Source organism: Pteropus vampyrus, unplaced genomic scaffold, assembly GCF_000151845.1.
Source record: "Pteropus vampyrus isolate Shadow unplaced genomic scaffold, Pvam_2.0 Scaffold18, whole genome shotgun sequence".
Lineage (NCBI taxonomy): Eukaryota > Metazoa > Chordata > Mammalia > Chiroptera > Pteropodidae > Pteropus > Pteropus vampyrus.
Window position 1 is genome coordinate 4685297 of NW_011888799.1, and position 8287 is coordinate 4693583.

The 8287-nt window shown below is 47.0% G+C and overlaps 1 non-coding gene across 1 annotated transcript; it reads left to right on the top strand.

Annotated features, from left to right (window-relative positions):
• The first annotated feature begins 1753 nt into the window (after positions 1-1753).
• Positions 1754-1859, top strand: LOC111736200. The gene has a single exon (XR_002779124.1). It is a non-coding gene; the product is annotated as a U6 spliceosomal RNA (small nuclear RNA).
• The last annotated feature ends 6428 nt before the right edge of the window (positions 1860-8287 follow it).

An 8287-nucleotide genomic window follows, 5' to 3' on the forward strand; every position in this document is an offset into this window, starting at 1 on the left:
CTCCTTCTGCTCCACTATGGGAAACCTTCCTGCAGACTTTTCTGCAGATGCAGGAGCCCTAGCAGACCACTGATCACGCCCTTCACCAGCCCCTCCACCAGCCATCAAGGGCGCTTGTCATGATTCTCCTGGCCATAAGTTTGCCTCCTGCCCCTCTCTGTAGGCCTATCTCCTGAATAGTATATTCTCACTGGTTCCCCTGTACTTTCATTTAATTTCTAACGACCCCATGGACTTTCAGACAAGTAAGTCCCTCACCACCACAGGACACAGGAAGCCCACACTCTGCATACTGGCCCGGGGTTGTCACCACACACCCCTCCAGAGCTGGCTTCTGGGAGCAAAGGCTGCCGGGTCCCCTGTGTTGCCCATTTCCCCCATTCCACCTTCCTTACCATTTAAAATACTTGTTCACATAATATAATCTTTAAAATATTATTTTCATTACACAAGACTCTATTAAAAACAAACACTGCTTAGTATATAGATTAAGAATTAAAGTTGCCTTCACCCCTCCTCCCCCCAACACTAATCAGGCTCCTTCTCTCAAAAGTTACCTCCAATGTCCAGTGATTATTCAGCTTTTCAGGCAACCTCTGTGTTTCTACAGATAGAGGCTTATGTGCACATACAAATGCAGAGTCTGAATTCATTTTACTTTACGTCAGTGGGATTACACTATAAGTGCCATTCTGCAGCAACCATTCCATTTAACAAGATGTTATATGTGAGCTATGTTCACATATAAGATGCTCCACATTCTTTTTGAGCTGCTCCATGATGCTACACAGAAGAGGTGCAACGTTATTTATTGTTCCCCTGTGGGGCTGCTATGACTTTGTTAAATTAACAGTTCTTAAGCTAAGTACAGGGTGCCGGATGGTGAGCAGAGGTTCAACAAAAGACCACAAGAGAAACTAAAATAGAGAAGTTTATCACTCACAGATCCTGGAGGAAGTACACAGTATGCCTCCAGGGGCCACAGGAGGAGATCAAGGCAGGGCACAGATGGAGTCAGGATCTGGGGCAAATGCCTTCATTAGTGTCTGTAGGTGGAGTGCTTTAGGGTTTCCAGGCTGAGGCCAGAGTGGTCAATTCACACCAAAAATAGCTGGGGTTTGGAGGGGATGGTGGGGTGCAGGTTCTGGGAGGCAGGGAAGACTGTTGATCACAAGGATTGTTGGGGAAGTCAGATCAGGAATTTACATTTGCCTGTGACTCTGCACATTGTTATCTATGGCAGGGGTTCCCAAATCCCAGGCCACAGATCGATACTGGTCAGTGGCCTATTAGGAACTGAACCACACAGCAAGAGATGAGCTGCGAGTGAGTGAGTAAAGCCTCATCTGTATTTGCAGCCGCTCCCCAGCGCTAGCATCACCACCTCAGCTCCACCTCAGATCATCAGGTGTTAGATTCTCATAGGAGCACTGGTCCCTGGTGCCTAAAAGGTTGGGAACCATTAATCTATGGCATGCATTTGCATGAGGGGGCTAGTGTCCACTTCGGGTCCCTGCAGGCCTCTTAGCTAAACAACATGGGTGCAGAGGCAGCAATACATTTAGCTCAGCTAAACTCTCAACAAGGACTATTATAAACAATGTGTGATGAATATCTTCGTACGTGTCCTTTCGTGCCCATGTATGTGTGTATTTCTCAGGGATGAGTACATAGAAGTGGAATCAGCAAGTCAAAGAATGCACACCTTAAACTTCATAGATTCTTCCTATTCACTTTCAAAACTGTTGAACACATGCTCACTTCGGCAGCACATATGCTAAAATTGGAACGATACAGAGAAGATTAGCATGGCCCTACGTAACGATGACACACAGAAATGTTGGACAATTTATATTCCCACCATTAACATGTGATAACACTTGTGGGGAACACCCTCACTGATACAGTGTATGAGCAATCTTTTTAAAGATTTGTCAAATTAATGAATAAAAATAATATTGCAGTTTGCTTAAGTTTGTAAATGCCTGATTAATAAAAGGCACAATGTCTTTGTTAATATCTCTGAGGATGATTGTTTCAATTATTCTAAGTTTCTCTTCCATTCTACAAATTATTGTCATTAATTCTAAATTCAGGTGTTCTGTGTGCTTATGTTGAATCTTTACTGTCATGTGATTCATTTTCCTCAGATGTGGAAGGTATTTGATTGTCAGAGTATTAATGAAGGAAGGAAATAGAGGCATATTCTCCTGCTTGTATTTTGGGCTATTGAGCCTTCTATTTCTGACATTCTGATTTTTCTGATCTTAATTTTTTTATTGAAATATATTTGACAAGTAACGTTATATAAATTTAAGATGTATATGATAATTTAATACATTTATATATGGTAATATGATTGATTGCCATTACAGTGATAATTAGCACCTCTAGCACATTACATAATTATCATTTCTTTTTAGTGGTTAGAATAATTAAGTTCTCACCTCTCAGCAGGTTTGATGATGATAATACAGTATTGTTGTCTGTGTTCACTACACTGGGCATCAGATCTCTAGGGCTTATTTACTACTCATTGCAAGTTTCTACCCTTAAACAACATCCATCCTATCCTCCCACCCCGATCTTAATTTTTAAGAAATTAGAACATGAAGAAAACAAACCTTATCTCTGTTGATGGTTACTTTTCTTGTTTGACTGGGATTTGCCTTCTTTTTTAAATTTGACCTCATTTGCAAAGTTTGGTGGCAGGAAGAGAGAAATGCCAGTGGGCCTGATTATCCTTTCTACCCCTGCACACTTGGATGTGCAGCCATTAAAATCTAAGCACAGGAAGAAACACATACCACTTGCCTTTTCAAGACAGTGGGGTTTTCTCTGGGTTTGCAGAGACACATTTAAGCTGGAGGTGGCAGAAATGGGACAATACTGGCCCTGAGGAAGCTGGGGTACATTTCCTGTAGAGTGGTAATCCCGGCAGGCTTCTAAGAGGGGGTGTGGCAATGTCAGAATTGCTCTAGAAGAATAAACTAGGAATCCTCTACAGAGCTCCTAAAGAGGCAGAAACTGAGAGTGGAGAACAGTTGGGGCCAGACACATGGATGTGAGTGTAAGGCAAAGCAGCTCAAATTGATGAAAAGGATGGAAGCCAGGGGAGGCAGAGGGGAACCAGAGCTGACAGAGGTGGTGGTCTGGGTGATTTATGAACTGAGAAGCAGGAGGAGATCAGGAGAAAGAGGATCCTAAGGTTGGGGGAAAAGAGGTTGAATTGGGTTTGGGCCCCACCATTTGGGGTGTTGGACCACATGCACAGAGTGTCCGAAGCGGGTGGGTCTGCACACTGGGGAAGCCTGGGTGCCACCAGTCATAAATTCAGGGGCTAGGAGGCATCCCTCACAGGCACAGAATGGCCCTTTCCTCAAAAAGCGTCACAGTGGTCATGGAGGGGCAACAGCAGATGTGGGAGTGTGGGCATTGCTCCTGGGCCTGGGCCGAGCTGGGGCCATCAGAAACCTACTTTGCTTCTGCTCCTAGAGTGTTCTCATGGCCCCAGGGAGTAAGAAGAAGGAATTTCACAAACAAAGTATATGCGCTGTCTGGTCCTGTTCTTCTTCCCAGCCTGCCCCACCTCTCCAGGTCTCTGTCATTCCTCCAGCGGTGACTTCTTTCTGATTGAACAGGTTGGTTGTCTTGAAGAAGTGGATAAGGGGTGTGTGTGTCTGTGCGTGTGTGTCTATGTCCGTGTGCTTATGGGTACATTGAGCAAGAAGTCTGCAGGTTTGAAGGTTAGGGATCTTGGGGGCTTAGAACAAACAAATGAGTAGGCAGAGATGAGCAGGATTAAGGGAAACTCAAATCAGTATCAAGTATGATTTTCAAACTCCACCTCTGTGACTTCTGCCTCTCCCCTCTCGCTGACCATCTTTCCCAGCACAGGTGTTCCCAGCTCCATTTTGCTCCTGCCCTCCACCCCCAAGTCAAACCCATCCCCACTCACCCAGCACCCCCAGCACAGGAGCATAAACAGGGCTGACAGCACCAGGCCCTTGGCTGCAAAGAGTCCACACAGCATGGGGACCAGGGCACTGGTGGTGGCAGAACTGGAGGAGGGGGACTTTGTATCCTCAGATAGACCAAGGAGAAGAAGCAAGGAGGACAAAAGCTGGGGTGGTCGCTGTCTCCTGCACTCCCCGAGTCCAGATCCAGAAGTTCTTGGGGCTGGGGCTTGATTCTGGGCCTGGCCCACATGAACTCACTATGAAGAGGCAGTGGGGCCCAGGTTGCAGACAGGTGGGGGCAACACCTAGAGTCCCTCTGACCTGTCTGGTGGGGAATAAGCACTTTGAGCCCAGGTCTGGAGGAACCTGGCATTCTGAGAGTCAGAGGCTTCCAAGGGACTTGGAAGGGACCAGAGTCAATTGGTCACAGGGACAGGAATGACCCTGTCATGGGGGTTGGTAGCAGAGAATGGGCCGGTGCAGGAGCAGAGAGCCAATGGAGCTAGAGGTACAAGCAGACAAGGGTGGGGTACAGGGAGAAGACATCAGATATGCAATAGGCAAAACTGGATGGAGACCACCCAGAGGTGTCCTGGAGAATATCTGAGCCAGGAAGAGCACTGGACCAGGCCTGGGTCCTAGTCCTGCTTCGGCCCTGAAGGAGCCAAGTGACTTGGACAGGCCTCATTTCCCTCACTTGTGAATCAACACAAATAGAAGTCCTTTCATTTCTGAGAAGTGGCTGTTTCTGGGCTCCATCATGGAGGAAGTTTAGAGCTGCTCCTTCATCTCAGCCCAGTCCAACTCTGAGCTGAAGCCTGGGGACCCATTTCAGATTCTATGATTCCCCGCCCCCAGACTCCCCTTACTTAGTCAGAAGCCACACAGTCACCTGTCTAACCCTTCCCAGACCCCTCCCATCTGCTGAGATCCCAGATCTTCTTGTGCTCAGAGCCACTGAAAGAGGCTGAACTGACCATGACTGTAAAAGCAAGTGTGACTGATGAAAATACAGAGAAAGCAACATCAGCCCAGAGCCCCCAGAAGGGAGAAAGGGTGAGCCCCAGAGTCCTTAGATGATGGGGGGGTGCAGAGCCAGCCCCTCAGGGTCCCTCAGGCCAAGGCTGACTGGGGCTTCAGGGGAGGGAGCTTCTCCCAGAGGTGCTGGAATGAGAGGCAGGGCAGAGGTGGAGCATGCTGGGCAGAGAGAGAAGCCTGATACTGGGTCTCCTGCACTCAAGGAGAACTCAGGAGGTGTCCTCTGGAGATAGCACAGGCCGCTTGTCCCAAAACCCTAGTCCCTTCACCATTAGAAACCCATCTGAGCCCCTTCTGATCTTACCTCGGACGTACATCCAAAAAACCCATGTCTAGCCTGGGGGAGAACGAGACCACAGGGTCCCACACAGATACCCTGTGCCTACACAGGGTGGCCAGTTCTGGGGTAAGGTGTGCCTGAGCCAGAGGGTGAACTGGGTTCTCCACCCAATAGGGCCCTGAATGTAACTTCTACCTGTCAGGTCAATACACCCAAGGATGGAAGTGACAGCCTAAATCCGGGGACTGGTGATCCAACTGCATATAATCAGTGTAAGAGGGAACTGGTAAGATCTGGGGTAAAGAAGGTTGAATAGGGGGTGAGTGGCTTTATGTCTCTGGACACCCCCAGAAAGGTCCCTTCCCTCAATTAAGAGCTCATCTGGAGTCACCACCAGGGGGTCATGCTTGTGTGGAATGATGAGACTTTGGAGTCCTTCCCGGTTGCACACAGGTAGCTTCCTGTGTCCTCTTTGAGTTCAGCGATGGTGACATTAATGACACCAGAGCCAGAGCCATCTCAGATCTCTTATTGAGAGTCCTAGGCCAATGTCCTGGGCTTAGAAGTAGAGGCTAAGTAAATATGCTTATCTACCTCTTTCCTATATCAGATTTGGGGTTTATATAAATTTCCTCCTTTGAGTGAGTATTTGCATCTCTCAAGAAAGAGTGTTTGCCCCCACCATTTTGCATTGAAAGACACTCTGCCTCTAGTCTCTGAACCCAGGAGCCTGCAAAGGATGCATTCGTCAGACTGAGGAAAGGGCATCCCCTCACCCCAAACCTGACCACACATGGCCTTCCAGCCTCACCACCACATCTGCTCACCTGCTTCCTCCCAGCTCATCACTCCTCTCCTTACCTCCCTTTGCCCCCTCAGTCTGTCATCTCGCCTGAGACCACAAGCACCAGCAGGACCAGCAGCACCTGTGAGGCCTCCAAGGCCATGTTGCCTTCTCCTTGCGCTGGGGTGTGCAGGGTGCAGTATAGAATGACTGCCCAGAGGCCTCAGCTCATCGAGGTGCAAGATCAGTAAAAGAAAGGTCTTGATTGCGGAAGTGTGAGGTTAGCAGGCTGTGTTTTGTGGGCAGTGGGAGGGTGGAGGCCCCTGGGGGAACCCTAGTTGCTAGGAGCATCTCTCCCCTGCAGGGGCCTCAACCCTGCTCAGCCTGGGGGGCCCAGGCACAGTGGGTGCTGCTTGGTTCCCCCTGCCCATCCCCACCCCCACTCAAACATATACTTCCTCTCTCCTCTCCATGCCCCTTCTTTTCCTACCCTTGGCTTTCCTCCCACCCTCACCACCCCAGAAAAAGGACAGGTTCAAGGCTTATTGGGGCTCAGGGGTCCTGACCAGCCATTAAGCCCCTCTCTCTAGGGCGAACAGAGACCTCGCATCCTAAAGTGTGCATGGTTGAAATGATAGGGGGCATGCCTACTCCCAGACTCTCACCACCCCTGAGAATGTATGACGCAATAGTAAACACCAAAATACCATCTACCATATAAATTAATTGTGAATAGTCTCTTTAGTGGGTAAGTTTGTGAGCAGTGGGCAAGGTCTCTACATAGTATTAGATACAAATTACATTTTCCTTCTACTCTGTAATGAATGTTGACTGTGAAGTAAACATGAAATGATGGGGTTAAAGTTACTAATGATTTCGTGTGAATTGGACTGGGTTGGTTGTGGCCCCAGACATCTGGCAGAACTAAACATTGGGAAACCCTAGAACCTCGCACCCCGTTTATCTATCCATTGCGGGAACCACTGAGAGTTTATCTATCCATTGCGGGAACCACTGAGACACAACTGCAGGGCACTCCACGCTTCTCACTGGGCTTCACAGGCAACTGAAATGTTCTCACTTGCACACAATTACACATCCAATATAGTGGGTTTTCAATTTGGACAGTGCATTTCGGATAATTTTTTGCAAGTTGATAGGGTGAATATTTGAGGACCAAAAATAGTAAAAACAAACAAACAAACAAACAAACAAACAAAAACAAAAAAAACTTCTCCTCTCTATCCCACCGGCAGTAAAAGAACCTTGAATTTATCTTTGTAGCAATATGTCCCCACCACCACCACTAAAAGCTATACTTTCAGCTTCCCTTGAAATGAAGGTCATGTGACTAAAATCCGACAATGATTTATAATAGAAGTGTCGACTGTGCTTCCATAAGACCCCATGAAATCATTACTGGTACAATCTCTTTTCTCTGGTTTTCTCCACACTGCTATCCAGCATGGACATGTGATGACTGGAGCACTGGCAGCCTTATTGAGCTATCTGGTAACCTTGGGAATGGCTCCCCTGCATAGTGGAGCAATAGAATAAAGGATTCTGGGTCCTTGGTATTCTAGAGCTAACTTGCTAGCCTTAGATTCCTTATCTCTGAACTTTTTTTGAGAGAGAAATAAACTGTGTAGTTTAGCCTATATTTTTTTTATTCTTTCTTATTCCCAAGTGAACGTAGGACTAAGTGATAAAACCGATATATCGTTTTTGTCAGCTATTGCTACAATAATGCTCATGTATCTGTGGCTCGGTTGAGGGTCAGCTGGTGTCGGCTGGGGTTAGCTGTCCTTGGCTCAAAGTGTCAGGTAAGATTAAGAAAAGTAGCGATGACATGTAGAAACCTTAACTGACATTTACCTCATGCCGGAATGCTGCTCTCTCTTCCTATACATGCTTGGCTTTATATGGATGGCTTCACTGATTAGGAGAGTGAAATGGGTATTTTAATTGGAGTCAAGACACAAATTTGCCTCAGTGAGAGTTCTGGAATCCTTATACACCCTTATCCTTATCCTCTCAATCCTTATCCTCCAAAACATGCCTTAAACAGGCCTTAATAGACAAAATAGACAGACACTGATCATTCGATAACAACAAAACTCTTGAAAACTGTACTGCACGACATATGCTGGAAATTTTGGCCAATTGAGTTAGAACCTGTATGTCTTGTCTCACATTCCAAAAGAAACAAACAGAAAGAACTTGCTT